This window comes from Taeniopygia guttata, chromosome 3, assembly GCF_048771995.1.
Source record: "Taeniopygia guttata chromosome 3, bTaeGut7.mat, whole genome shotgun sequence".
NCBI lineage: Eukaryota > Metazoa > Chordata > Aves > Passeriformes > Estrildidae > Taeniopygia > Taeniopygia guttata.
In genome coordinates, this window is record NC_133027.1 from 77,212,804 (window position 1) to 77,229,121 (window position 16,318).

Sequence of the window (16,318 nt, forward strand, 5' to 3'; positions counted from 1 at the left end):
AATACTTTTATGCTAGAAAGGAAGAATATCTAACCTGGGGATTAAAAAGTCTAATCATGACTGGGAGATAACAGTAAAAACTAACATAATAACTAGATTAACATTCTTCTGAAAAACCTATTTCTAAAGAAAATATGAGACCCTTAAATAATCTGATAGCAAAATAAGAGAAAATAATGAGTATGTTAAACTTCTGAGAAATAGTTTTCCTGCTTTTAGTTAATGACATTGAAAATACTACAGGATGTCCAACACACTGGTCTACGTACCCTAGTGCATTAGGAATGGAAAAATAAAAAAGCAAGTATTTAATTAGATAATGAAAACAACAGAGAATAAACAATACAGAGATATTCTGTGCAGTATAAATTATATTGTAAACTATATCACAAAGGAACTATGACGAATGTAGAACTTCGTGAGAAAGAAAAAGGGAGGGAGTTCGTGCGTGCACAGCCTGAACATTTTTGCCCAATACACCTGAATAGAACACCAAGTAAAAACTGAATGTATCACAAAGAAGGAAAAAATAATCAAGAACCCTCTAGAGGATAAAGAATTAATTCTAAATATAATGGGTTTAATAAAGAACTAATCCTAACAGGCCTTTTTTTTTTTTTTTTTTTTTTAATTCTTAGATGTGATTATAGTGAAATGTAAACTTTAAGGCATTTAGAGATTTTGACAAGCTAAGAGAAATAAGTCTTACTAGAGTTAATTAAAATAAGAATAATAAATGAGTAGGCCTTGATGAAGTTAGGAGTTAATAGTTAACTAATAATTAATTGCTTGTCAACACAATGTTTAGTTAGCTGGGTTTATAATGAAGAATATAGAAACTGATAAATAGCTTTTAGGAACATAAGACAATTGTGGGCCTCCTCTGTTCTGAAGCCAATTGAAGACAACGAATGGGAGTTCTACCAAGAGTTCATTTGTCATACTTGCATTGAAAAGGTAGAAAGGTCAGAACGAGGAAGACTTCATTTACTTCCTCATTTTGGGACCCCTCCCCATGAAAGGGACCACCGACCCATTTCAAGGGACAAACTACGCATGCTTAACAGCTTTTGGAGTCATTAGCATACGTAGCGGGGAATGGGATGTACTAAAATGATGAATATGTATTTGTATTTTGTGTATTCAATACTTGTATGGATAAAAAGACTCTGTAATCACCTAGAAGGCGCGGTGTGTATTTGGGAGCTATCCCTCACGCTGCCCAGCGTCAAATAAACATACACTTTCTAACTTTAAACTGTTAGAGAGTTTTTGTCCGTCACAGTTGGATATCGATACTAGATCAATATCCATATTTTTTTAAATAAATCAATAGAAACGCCTACACTTTGGAGTCTTAGCTCCATTGCCTGAAGTAGGAAATCATATGAGGGATTACTGTCAAGTGCAAGCTTCAACAGTGGCTTTGCTATCACAATATTCCTAAGCAACAAGTTGATCTAACATCTCATCACTGCTTGAAGGTAGAGTTTCCTTCTCCTCCACTCCACACTGCTTGACATACATTCCCAACAACTGACTTTCACTGGATGATGTGCCTGTGAGTGTTCCCTGAACTGATACATCTGAATAATTTCATAGAAAACTAACCTAGGGGAAAAATGTTAATAGCCTTTTGCTGGCTTAGAAAGCCAAATCACCTTACTCTAGTGTCAGATGAGCAGGAGAGTTGGCACAAGTAGAGAGGCTGCAAAATGAAGATGAAAAATTATAAAAAGTTATAAACAGTAAAGATTTTTAGGCAGCAGCAAAGTTCACCTGATCATGGAACCATACCTACAGAAAGGAGGATTTACTGCTGCTTTTGGAAGCTGGTGGAAATGTTTCCCGCAGGGCACACACATTAATGACAGAGATGTCTCCCTCCACTCTGGAACAAGACAGCTACAAAGGAACTCAATCTGTGTAACACTTTGGAGACCTTGATAAATAATCTGAATGCCCCATTAAATCCTATTCAAAATTGCTAATTGTCTGAACTCTATCTACTCCAGTAAATATTAAAAGCTGGCTCAGTAGTTTTGAAATAAATTTCATTGAAGCAAGGGGAATTAAATCCAATGGGCTCAGGACCAAGTCTTCAGGGTACATCATTAACACTCATCTAGAGCTGGAAATTTTCCAAAATATTTCATTATGCACTAATTAGTCTAGAACAAATTTTACTTTTAAGTTCTTTCACCTTAAGTCCTTATGGAAACACACCTAGGAGGGGAGCATTCACATAAAGATAATTATTCTCGAATAACTATACTTTGGAAAAATCTAAAATGCAAACAAAACCAGGTAAATATTCCCTTTAAATATGTCTTGCAATATAACAGATTTACATGCAATGCAAGAAGTTATCTTCATGACCTTTTCCCAACTGCTGATATAACATATGAACAAAATACTTCACATACTGTCTCTACAGGCCTTGTTTAGTCCATTATATACAAGACCAGAGCTCACTGCTGCTACCACTTTCATAGTGGTAACACTTTCAGAGATAGATATTTTTTTTCAATCCCTGCTTTACAACACATAGACCCTACTCAGCACATTTGGCCTGCATTTCCTGCTTGCAGACTGGACATTGAGCTATAAGAAAATACATTTTCTGGAACATTTGCAATAGTTCAAACAAGCCATGTAGGGAAGCCTTGGGAAATTACAAAACTAAGCAACTTTATCATGAGGAAACAGCCTATTACTTACTGAAAATTACGCAATTTGCTTTATAGGAAGAGTTTGTTTTGGAAATTTCCAAAGTAAAACTTATATTTTAGTATTTAAATCCTTTGAATCTAACATCTGTAAGAATTTTTTACTCCTTCGAAGTGTTCTTCCTCTCAAAAATTATTAGAAAAAAACAGATTTTTCAAAATTTCCATGAAATTAAAAATTTTCCAAATTAAATTTTTTTTTAATAGAAGTCTTTTACATTATTCTGAAATTGCTCTATTATATTTAACCTTCACAAAAATAAAAATACAAAATACACTAAACAAGCAAAAAATAACCAATAAAACACCTACCTCTAAAGAATGTCTCTTTTCTTGTAATTCTTAGAAAAAATCAAATTAAAGGCTATCTGTGGTTGAGGACTTTCTTTCACCATCACAATAATTACTTCCAAAAAAGGCTAACTACATGGGGCTGGCTTTTTTTAGCTAAATTCAGGTGCAGCTACAAGGCTCCTTTTACTTTTTTAGAGCAGCTGCTCCTAGAAAGCAATTAATCTGAAAATATGTACACTGTACATAAGCCTATATAACAATTTTTATAGTATCATTACTAAAACTGATGCAGTTATATGCATCATGAGTTAAAGAAGAACCTTACCTAAAATATGATTTAGATTACATAGCTAAGAAGTGTCTTTCTCAGTTCTTTTAAATTATAAATATATTTAATTTTGTATATACATAAACTAGATCAGATAATATCTCACTGTCTTCAAGGAACAAGAAAATGCTAAGTGAAAATACAAACCATAACAGCAAACACATATTAAGTACACATATTGATTTTGAGCCAAACTTTAGAAATACCAATAAAATGTATTTCAACTTTAAAAATTGGATTGCTGTCTCTTATATACAGTCTCAAAACAAAAACAATATATGTTCACTGATAAGAGCACGGATTCACGATTTTAAAATGCTTACCAGTAGAAGGCAAACTAAACCAAACTGAAGACAAAATTTTAGAGCCCTTCTGGAATTCACAGGCCTAATAGTTTAAAGAAATGCAAACACTTTACAAACAGACCGGACAGATTCTTGAAATATCAAAAGCACATGAAAATTATGAAACTAATAGTATGTTAATTCCTAAGAAACGTCTAAGTTTTAAAAAGGTACTTAGGCAATCTTATGCCCAGTATTTCTGCAGGATTAAGAGTTATACTAAGCAACTCTACCTAGCAATAAAAGAAAAAGGTATGATCAAATATAGGCAAAGTTAAAACAGCTATTTTAAAATTTCATAAGACAACTTTGGAAACTGTTCTAAAGAGTAAAAGCTGCTTTCATACTAGAAATCCATGATATTATTTTCCACCAGCCTTGGTGGATATGACAGTAAAATAATCAGTGTTTTGTTTAGGTTACCCAATTTAACATTGAAGTCCATTACGGTAATAAATTAAAAAAATTTAATATGCTTTTCCTTTTTAGCGACTATACAGTAATGCCTTAAAGTTTCATTTTTCAAGAACTGAAACTTTCTGAAGTAGAAGACACTACAGATCTTCTTTACACAGAAAACTTAAAATTTTTATTCTATTATAAATTACAAATGGAGCTGAAGCTTAAACCTAATGCTAGAAAAAATATAGTTTTTTTTTTTTTAATTAGGATCAAAAAAGCAGTACTTTTTACCAAAAACTGACACATCACTTTGTCTAAAATTATCCACACTTCCAAAAACCTCTTCAACTTCTATAAAGAGTAATGTAATAGAATGTCTGACTAATCCAAACAACTAATACAAGTAGAATTACAATTATAAAAGTTCAACTGATGTTAACTCTTAACTTTCTGGAAGAAATAAAGACACAAATGAATACTGTAATTTTAATTCACTGTAATTTTAATCAGTAATATGCAAAAAAGGTTGTGACTTTCTGATATGAAATAGCCCTTGACTTTCATACTTCTTAGGCACTGTCTTTTATCATTTTGCTGATGTATGTTATATTTTAAAATCAGAAGGATAATGGATGTGCTTCTTAAACTGTAAATTGGGTTTTATATCAGAGACCTGTCAGCACTACAACAGGTTGACCTGACAGGGGTCTTGCATTTGCATCTCTCCTTCATGGCTGCTTTTCAAGGTGATAGGTCAGTCTTTAGAAATGTACAGATTCCTTGATCCCTCAGGAAACATCCTAGAGTCCTAACATGTACTGCTTCTATGATGTTTGAAACAGATAGAAAGCAGATGTATCCTCTGCTGTTGCATATATTGTTATCAATCAAGGGAATTTAACTTTTGGGAAAATAATATAAATTAAAATAAATTCGATATTTCTACAGCCTCTAGGGCAAACATCAAAATTCAGGAGAAATGGTTGATTTCTTAGTGTTACTGATAACTGCAAAACAAAAATAAACACTTACCTCACCTTACATACTCATTAATTTCTCTGCTATGCTGATTACTCCAAACCTAATGATAATGTTTTTTAAACAAAGTGATAATGTTTCATAAATCTACTCACACTGGATAAAGACTGTTTTGTAGGTACTATTAAACTTGATTGATCATAATCTCTTGAAGGTTACTGGTATCAGTCTGCTGATGACACTGCTCCATAATACAACGTGGATGAAAGGGAAAAAAGTGCTCTGAAAACTGACAGCTAATTATTACAGAATCTGCTATCTACTCTGTTTTGCAGACTTCCTTGTTCGGCTTACATAGCTGAAATAATATTTAAAATCCACCTTATACAGAGTATGCTGTTTGGGTTGCTTTAAAAAAAATAATTACAATTCTTTTAGTACCACATTGTATCTTTCTCCTGCAAAAAGTTTATTAAACTACCTTCAAATACGTACTTGACAATCATAAAAATAAATGACATGGGAAATGGAGCAGTCACTGCTGACTCTTCTGACATGACTTGTCCAACCAAGCTCTAATAGTATATATTCTCAAAAACATTTATGTTTGCAATGAACAGAAAACACTATGATAAGTTTTTTTTATAACTGATAATGTAAGTGTTCACAAGTAATTGCGCTGTTAGAATTATTTATTAGTATATTTTCAAATTAAAAAAGAATAAAAATGTACACTGTACTTAAATTGCATTTTGACATTTTGTCTTGCAGTATTAATTATCTAACAAAGTGAGAATGATTGAATACATTTTGGGCCTGAAAATACCATAGTAAACCGGCTGTAATAATTTGGCCTGTTGTTTCAACTCACATTGTCAAATGCATAAGTTTGCATTTTACTGAAGGGCAAATGAATGTAAACACAGCTTTGAGATGAGACAAAATAAACTTATTTAGAAATACAGTCAAGTAATATAGTAAGTAAATTTGTTTGCACCAATTTCAGGATGTTACCACTCTTCTGACAAAAATGTATTTTAGCATGTTCAAAGCTGCATGGCCACAATAGCCTTATTCTTGATGCAATGTTTCCTTCTCCTCCCTTGCCTTTGATCTAGATAAGCTAAACTGGTCTCATGCACTATGTAATCAAAAAATTATACTCATATTCACAAAAGAGGGATCATATTCATTCCCCCAGAAGAGGGATTACATTTCTGCCAATTTATCACACTAAAACAGCTCCTCCCAAATGTAAAAGCTGGAATCTTTCCATTGTTGTCACTTTCCCATTTGATATGCAAGCAGTATAAAAGGTTAAGGATATATATGCACATATGGAGGCTCTTGTGACAAGTGAATCTGATTCTCACCTGGAGACTCTAACCCAGACTTTACACTTCTAAGCCAAAATCCTCTAAACACTAGCTTACTAGATGGAGGATGTCAGCTTAGCAGTGGCACAGGAGAAAGTCCCAACTTCATTTGTTCAAAGAATACTGATAACTGATTATTCCCTGAAGAAGACCCTTCAATCGTTCAACTTCAAGTGAATGAGGGTACCTTCCTTCACTTGTAAGCCAAAGATGACAAATATAAGTTGATGTGATACTGTATGACACCATATGTTTCCCGTTTCCTATTGCAGGAGGCACCTAGTCAGAACAGAAGTTTCATCCTTTTATAGCAGTTATCCTCAAGATGCTAACACAGGGAGCTTAATGACTAAGCTGTGGATTCCATGTTCCTGAATTTTAGGCAATAAGAACCTAAAAATTCAGTGCTGCATTCCACACCCATTATCGGGATTTGCAGTCTCTTGATGATTAAAAGCCTAATCAAACAGCTGGTACTGGGCTCAAGAGGCAATGTAAAACCACAGGGGTTTTGAAAGAGAAATGCTATGCAATCATCATCACAGGGTAAACCTGATTCAAGGCCAGGGCTTTATTGTCAGAAAAGTGCCAATCAGTTATATTTCTCTTGTGACTGGATAGGGAAGTATAAATCCCAGTAACATATGATTACAATGACATTTTATATGTGAGAATAAGTCATGTCATGCCTCACCAAATTAACAGGAAATGTTTTAGTGAATTATATATTTTATGGCAGTTTACTAAATGCAATAATCTATAGAAATTAGCATTAATGTTCCATAGGTTTGCATGAATCTCTACCAGGGTTACCCCAGTTAATTTAATCATGGAACTTTAAGAAGAACAGTAACTGCATTAGGGAAAAAATACTCAATTTTCTTCTTTGTACTTTTATAGATTTACTTAACTTCATAATTATGTCCTGATTTACAATTTTTTCATTGACATAACATGCATCTCAATATAGGCTATATAATTAGCCTTCAAGAAGCTTTCAAGAACAGATTTGTCTGGATGACTATTTGAAGAATTGCTATAAAACAGCATGTTGAAACTACATCTACAGAGCAACTGAAGTTTATTCTTTCTCATGGAGAACTAAGTGAATAGCTACACTAAGATATTAGAAGTAGCAAAATTCAGAATTAATGAAATAATCCTTATTTTTTTCTGACTCAACACCTAAGAATGTTACATCAAAAGAAAAAGCCATTCAACAGTCAATTGTTTAGCACCCTCAAGATATCAAGTATTCATAAAAGTGAAAAATATTAATTTAAGGATGCTTGCAAGATTTATTTTGAATCTTTTAGAGACAGTGAAATATGAGAAGAACACTTCATTAAAAAAAAAAATCTTTAAAAAGCAATAATATAACCAAACTAGTGATTCAAAACCAGAGACAGTCACATGTTGCAAGCCTTGAGTTGTATATTTGTTATTGCGTGTGTTGTTAACTTTTGTAAACTTTATAAATCAAGGCAATACCATGTATTCAAATACAGAGATGTGCATGTTTGCCTTCTTGGAAAATCAGATATATACATATATACTTAACTTGTAGTCTTAATATCAAAATATCAAATAGAATTAAAAAGTACATAAATAAAAATACACATTCAGCTGAATTACATTCCTTTTTGACAGCAATTTATGTGGTTAACATCTTAATTTAAAGAGATGAGGATGAAAATTTAAAGGATATTGCCCCCCAAAAAAATAATCCAGTTTATCTACAGATAGATATGAACAAGTTTATTGCTCTTTCATATGACAGCTGGTTCTGAAACCTTCCAATTCTCTTCAGCTCTAAACTGGAAAAATATGTAACACTGGGGTTCTTGTGAGGATTTTCTTGTTGTCATAAGAATAATCTGCCCTAAATTCACACCCACACATATATTTTAAAAGCTTGTCAGGGCTATTAAGAAATCTTAGAACAGCAGCTCAAGACATCAACAATTTTTGTTTTACTAAAACATTCCAATATGTCTGATGAGGTGAAAAATAGAAGCTGAAGTCAGAATTCTCAAAATAAGTTGATTGAAGAGTGAAATTATCAACATTTGGAGGATAAAGGTATAACTAATGAAAGTTTAGTCAAGGTTCAGTTTTTTTCAAAATGTAACATAGCTTTTCTAAAAGGAAATGTTATTGCTTATGTCCCATTCCAGCTGCCTCTTTTCAGAAATAGTATTTTTAGAGAAAATTTATTTAATCATTTAGTTAGCAAATCAGTCAATCAAAAGTTTACATAAGAATTCATCACAGCTATTTTTAAGACCCTATGAATTCTCAGCATATAGACTGCATATGAGATTTTCAAAAATCAACATTTGTAAAACCCACATAATTTCATTTTGTAAGTGAGGATTTCAACAACTGCCTTTTCTCACTCAAGCTGTAATACAAATATACATCAAATAGTTTTCAATTTACAGAGAAGCAACAGAAGAAAACAATCTGTTGATTGTAACAGTAATTACTTATTGCTTCTTGATAGCTATAAACAGAGTGCAGGAAAGAGTAAAGTATAAATGCATCCTATGTGCATTACTTGTTGGCACAGCTTAAAAAAACAAATGCATTTAAAATAATTAAATATACTTTTGCCTTAACAAATTAGTGAGAAATCTTACAACTATCTATTTTAACCACAGATAGAGCTTCAGCACCCTAGCTTTCCTGATTAGTTAGACCTTTGGTATGTTACAGAGTCCTTTAAAGGCAAGTTTAAACACTTCTACAGTGGCAATATAGCAAAACAAATTGTTCTAATAACATGGAGAATTCCCAGCTGAAGTTTCCTACTGTTTTGTATTCTCCTCCATAGTATCCAACACCACAATAATCTCAGCTCCTTTAACATTTCTTATGACCTTGCCTTGCTCACATTTTCTTTGGCTTTCTCCTTTCCCCCTTTAGAAACTAGGCTTAAAAACACAAAATATTTTTGTGGAAAGAAAGATGGAACAACAAAGAAATAATCTGGAAGCATTTAAGAGAGCATAAGCAAGGAAGAATGTCATATTCTTTAAATATATGCTAAAGGAGTCCCTTTTGCAGACAGAGTAAGATGGAAGTCAAACATCGAGCAAATTGAAGAGACAGTAGGAAAATGCTACAATATTAAAAACTGTTAGAAGGGTTTGAGTCATAAGAAAGGAGAAGTATCTCACAGAAGCTTTTCTCTTTTCAGTTTGCCCCTTTAGACCTACTAAACAGAAACAAAACATGATCTGTGAACAGGATTAGCCAGGAGAATTAAAGTGAAAATAGTATGAATCACAAAGAATCAGAAAAAATGAAAAAATTCTTTATTCTACGAAGAAGTCTGCAATCTTTGATACAATGAACATGCTGATTTTACAACTATTATCATTTGATAATTTTAAGTCTAATTTGCACAAAGTAAAGGATGCAAATATCAGAGTACTCATCACCATAATGAGTTTGAGTTACATTGGTTTTACATAAAAGGAATTATATTATATTATCTAAATTTTCTTTTGTTCATAGAACTTAGTGTATTAGAATTTTACACTAGATATTCTTGTCTTCATTGCATGCATGGACACAACAATGGTAGAGATAGATATACACTATATTAAACATTATTGGTTATGAACAGTATTTTCTGATCAAATAAATGTTAGCATTCCTGAACAATAATGTCCCAAAATAATTGAAATAAAATGCATCTAACATAATATATATTTCTAAAATATTATTTTCCCAGATATTTGCTGTTCAGTTTTCATCACATTTGTCTACACCGTGATTCAGCAAAAGATTTTAATGTTGCAAAATGAGGCAGTAACCTAAACCCAGCAGATTTAATAGTGTGCATGCAATCTCATTTCTAACTCTTCCAAGTTTATCCTTAAGACTAAATAATAAAAGTTACTCTAACATTATTAACAATCATAGCACACTATGAACACACAAAGAAGCAGTAATTAATATACCATAGGCAATGTAGAATCTGAAATGTCCTAATTTTGGTATGCTTTACAACTAAGACAGTATTTGCTCCTACAAGTTCTTTTAAAGGAACAAGCTAACAAATAGCTCCATCTTTGGCAAATAGAATAACTCCCTCCAGTCTCTTTTTCTCCTCTACCTCTCATTATCTTTGTGGTAATATTAAGATACCTTTGTGTACATGTGATGCTTCTGTCAGAGGCAGAGAAGGAGGAAGAAAAAAAGGGAAATTGCATGCCAGAAATAAATGCCTGGACACTGGGCAACATTTACCAAGAGTAAGAAACAAGCTTTATGTCTTGTGCAGACATTCTGCTGTTTTGTCAGGGGTAGGATGAAGCTGAGTTCTGAAAACAGGTTTTTTTGGATCCCATCCCACCCCTCCCAATATAGGGAGATAAGAGAGCTCTTAAGTTTTCACTTTGGCTGAAGGGTCTGTCTAACTCCAAATTTTGATGCAGTATTATTCTAATAGCTGGCCACAGTTATTCTGGAAATAAGAAAGAAAATTCCAAAATTCAAGTTTACATAACAGCCAAAGCTGAAGAGAATTTCATATTACAAAACACACATGTAAAACCTATGGGCTTTACACCAAATTAAACAACTGCTGCAAACACTGTAAATATGACAACTTATCAAAAAAAAAAAAAAAAAAAGGAATATAAGAATCTATTAAAATAGTAAAAGCTATGCCTTCTAAGTACTAGGGCTGCTAGCAACACTGCTATTAGCTACCAAGCTGTGCTATGAAGGCTGGAAGGAGAGGGAATACAAGAAATACTGCTGTTATGAACTCTTAAATATTTCTAGCTGGGAAAAGCAATATTTGGATTAAATTTTTTTATAGTAATTCTATGCTAAAAGGTTAAACTCCTTAGAAATACTTACAAGTGATCTCTGCAGATCCATATAAAATAATGAGTTATGTCTGCATGGTAAAAAAAAATAATGATAAATTTGCTTTAATATTGTATATACGTATATTATCTCATGTTTATGAAAATGCCTTAGATTGTTTTTTTAAAATTATGACATATCCAAATGGTATAAAAACAGAATTTGAGAAATGTATCACAGTAACTTAACTGTGAATCACCTGTCTCTTTGTGAAAATACAAGAACACATTTATGTCTGTAGAGACGTCTGTATCAAGTAACTGTGTAACTATATATATATATATACAATTCAGTAATATATATACATACATAATATTAAACATAACTAGACATGTTGAAAATTTGATAGACCTATGCTATGAACATCCTTCACTGTGGGCAGAAGGATTATCACAGCACATATTAGCACACTCTCTACCAGCTTTCCCTGAGCAGACACTGAGATGTAACTATCAGTAATTCTGCAGTTTCTGGCACAAAAGTGTTCATCCACATCTCCCATTACTAACCACCGCAGCTTCCCTGTACTGGACTTAATGCCACAGCAGCATACAGCTGCTCATGCTGAAACCAGACATACACCATGCTTACAGACAAATTTTTAATATCCCAAACAATTTTTAATTTATATCAAGATCTTTGATGATCTGGGTTCAAAGGGACACCTATGATTGTACACAGCTCTTCTGGCTTCTACAACGAAAATGAAGGTGCTCATGGGGTTAGAATTCTACATATCTACAAGTCTATGGGGCTGGGTGGATTCACCCCAGAGTACAGAGCAATCTGGCAGAAGAGTTCACCAAACCACTCTCCATCATTTATCATCAATTCTGGTTAACTCAGGGAGCCCATGACTGGAGGCTGGCCAGTGTGATGCCCACCTACAAGAAGGACTGGGAGGTGGATCAGGAAACTATAAGCCTGTCAGCCTGACCGCAGTACCAGGAATGGTTATGGAACATCTTGGGTGCATTCACAAAGCACATATACGACAAACAAGGGATCATGCTCAGCCAGCGTGACAGTTTTAGAAAACGCAACTCCTGCCTGACCTACCTGATCTCCTTTTATGACCAGATGTCCTGACTAGTAGTTGAAGTGGATGTTGTCTACCTGGACTTTAGTAAAGCCCTTATAGTCTCCCATTGCATTCTCCTGGGCAAACTGGCAGCCCATGGCTTGGACAGGCGCACTGTTCACTGTACTAAAAACTGGCTGGATTGCCAGATCATGAGAGTGGTGGTCAATGGAGTAAAGTCCAGCTGGCAGCTGGTCACTAAGTGGTGCTCCCCAGGGCTCAGTAATGGGGCCAGTTCTGTTTAACACCTTAGCTGATGATCTGAATAAAGGGATTGAGTGCGCACTCAGTAAGTCAGCAGATGACACAAAATTGTGTAGGAGTGTTGGTCTGCTGGAATGTAGGAAGGCTCTGCAGAGGGATATGGACAGGCTGGATCAATGGGCCATATGTGGTTCAATAAGAAGTGCTGGGTCCTGCCCTTGTGTCACAACAACCCCAAGCAGTGCTACTGGCTGGGGGCAGAGCGGCTGGAAAACTGCCTGGCAGAAAAGGACCTGGGAGTGCTGATTGACAGATGGCTAGGCATGAGCCAGTGTGTGCCAAGGGGTCCAAGAAGGCCAGTGGCATCCTGGCCTGTATCAGCAATAGTGTGGACAGCAGGATGAGGGAAGTGATCATATTTGGCACTGTACTCTGTACTTGACACTGGTCAGGCTACACTTAAAAGTCTTTTGGCCAGTTCTGGACTCCTACCTCAAGAAAGACATTGAGGTGCTGGAGCAAGTCCAGAGAAGGGCAAGGAAGCTGGTCAAAGGTGTAGAGTATAAGTTAAGTCCTAAGAGGAGTGGCTGAGGGAGCTGGGGCTGCAGCTGAGGTAAGGAGGCTTGGGGTGACCTTATCACTCTACAGCTTCCTGAAAGGAGGGTATAACCAGGTGGGAATTGGCCTCTTCTCCCAGCCAGCCAGTGATAGGATGAGAGGACACAGTATCAAGTCTTGCTAAGGGATGGTCAGTTTGGACATCAAGAAGAATTTCTTCACTGAAAGGATGATCAGACATTGGAATGGCTGAACAGGAGGTGGAAGTGTTCAAGAAACAACTGAATAAGGCACTTGGTGCTATGGGTGAGGTGATGTGGTGGTGACTGGTCAAAGGTTGGACTCAATAATCTTGGAGGTCTTTTCCAACCTTTATGACTCTACGATATCTGTAGCTCAATACAAATAAAATTATCCTAGAAATTAACAATAAAAGCATTCTGAGAAATAGAAATAGCTTTGGATAAAATACTAACTAAATTAAAGAATTGAGTTTGCGGCTTTCGGGGGTCACTTGCGGCTGTCCCCCGTCCCTCCCCGGCCCCCCGGGACCCCTCCGGCTAGCTGTCCCCTCAGGGAACCGGGGTTTGCCGCGGTCCCGCTGCACTGGGCTCACCAGGCAGCAGCTGGGTTAGCACGGTCCGAGCGGCGGTGCGCCTCGGTCGCCGCAAGGAGTCGAGATAAAGAGACGAAGAGAGGTCAGTTGTATGCAGTCCAGAAAGATTGTATTGCCTGAATGGTTGCAGGGACAAAAGACCCTGGGCTACTGCCCAGATACAGTTTTATACAGCAAAATTAAGAGATAAGGTCTAAACAATAGAGACAGTGTTCAGCATGGGCTCATCAGAACCACCCCATGGGTCAGGTCCAATGGGAACTGCTCAGGGGTGGGGAGAAGGGGGTTTACATAAAGATGCTGAAGCGAAACTTTCCCGAAACAATGGGGCATACATAAATGTATCTTTTCCTCAGTTTCCAATTCCCAAGGCCTTTCTAAATCCCTTCCTCCACACTACCACGCCAGCGCGATAGCAACAGAGTTTAATTAAATAATTAACTTAATTCATTATTTCACTAATAAATTAACAAAGTACAGGAAAATATCAGGTGCTATATACTTTCTTACTTTGTTTTTTAATAAGATACTTGTTAGAAGCCTAACAAAAGTAAACTTTGATGGTACTCTACACTCATCACTTTAATTCTGGAAAAGCACAGTCAGTAATCAAACAAATGTTACTGCAAGAGCATTATAGTAGATATATTACTTATTCACAGGCTACACTGACTATAATTAAATTATACATTCTGATGAAAAGGTGACATTTTTATTTTACATGCTAATTAAAAAAAAAAAAAAACAAACCAAAAAAAACCAAATCATTTTTATGAATTACAGAAAAGACTTCATTCTTTCACAACATTTGGAGAAAACAGAGAGAGAACCTGACATCCTAACATTTTGTCATAGAATATTAAGCTTTTTCACCCTTATTTACATTTTACCTTAACCACAACAGTGAGGGAAAGTTGTTTATATATGATTACTGTTTGCTGAGTTAGGTTGGTGGCTCTATTTAGTTTCAAGCTACCACACAAGCCAGCATTACAACTGACAGTATGGAATTATTATTAACAGACAAGCTATAAATGTGACTCTTTCCAGTTGCCTAGATAAATATGTTGGTAAAGCACAATGAGTTTCAAGAACAAGTAAAATACTTAACTTCAGCCAATCTACAATGCTTGAAAATCTTTGATTTTCCTTAAATGTTTTATGAGGTTTTTAGAGATAATTTGGATAAATTAACTGATAGAACAGTGCAATAGATCCCTAGCTATATATCTAGTTAAATGCAATGGTATTTTATCATAGAAACTGCAAACTATAGTTTTTAATCATTAATGTTTTACTGCCTGAGAGATAAGTTTCAAATTCCATTAAAAATTTTAACATAACAATACATTTTTTAATAAAACTAGAGTTTTGGAGAAACAACAAAAATGAAAATTATCCACCATTGTCCCTTCTCTTTACTGAATAATTTATGACAACCACACAAATCCCCAAGTCTGTAAGATGTGATACACTAAACACATGCAGGGAAGTTACTTCATGAGTTCACTTTTTTTCTAAATATTAGTTCAAATTAAATCAAAATATTAAAACATTTTCCTCTAAATTCTGCCTGATTCAAATGTGATTCTGAATCACATTTATGTTGTGCAATGTGATCTGATCACCAGACATAAAGTACTCAGTATGAATCACACAGTGTGAAAAATGTTGTTCAGTATTTCATAGAACTAACTCACTCTGCAAGAATTTTGTAACAGAACAAACCATCTTCAGAATGCCAGTCACTATGAGGTAATAACTCGAAGAATTAGTAACACACCATCTGCCATATAGACCTAAGGATGCTTTGTTTAATTCACATTCACTGTAATTTGTTGCTCAATTATACTTCTGATCACTTGTAACTGTAGTCCTTTTGGTCAAAAGCAAGCAAAATTTCTACTTGCACTGCAGACTGTGCCGACTACACTATGGAATAGAGAGAGGCTCGTTTTTACAACTGTGCACCATCACCACCCTACCATAACCACTGAAATAGCAATAAAAGAGTGCTAATATGATTACACTGTGCCTAAGTGCCATGCAGAAGACTGGATACTTTAGATTACCCTTTAGACCTCATCAAAAGAGATTATTAGAATGAGACTATAAGAAAAAGTCAGACTGTTATGAGAGAAGAAATTAAAGAAAGAGTAAATAATTCTCCCCTAAGGCTAGCTACAGAATAAATACTGGTTACCAACCTTTCAGCATGTTTTCTCTACTTATGCTCCTGACAAATTTCATAATAAATACTAATGAAATCATGTTCAAAAAGATGACAAAAACCCAAAATATTTACTTCCAAAGCAAAATAAACAAAACCCAAGATACACAATACTACACGAAGCTTCAAAGGTTACGTATAAAACTATAAGCTTGCATTCATTAAGAAAAATTACATTTCCAGCACTATTTTCCTTCCATAGAATTTAATAAAGTAGGTCTGGTTAACTTAGTTTAAAAACGGCATTTCCCAGTAATGTTGGTTTATTTATACATCTAGCTTTGCTCTAAC

The 16,318-nt window shown here is 34.7% G+C and overlaps 1 protein-coding gene and 1 long non-coding RNA gene across 9 annotated transcripts in view; both read right to left on the reverse strand.

The window, feature by feature from the left end:
• The window catches only part of PACRG (parkin coregulated), a 228,822-nt gene that overhangs the window by 195,010 nt on the left and 17,494 nt on the right, over positions 1–16,318 (reverse strand). The window lies entirely within an intron of this gene.
• Positions 1–16,318, reverse strand: part of LOC140683519 (uncharacterized) — a 47,528-nt gene that overhangs the window by 14,502 nt on the left and 16,708 nt on the right. The window contains exon 2 of the long non-coding RNA XR_012054707.1: positions 1–16,318. This exon is cut by the window's left edge and continues 14,502 nt beyond it; it is cut by the window's right edge and continues 12,933 nt beyond it. This is a non-coding gene — a long non-coding RNA (uncharacterized lncRNA).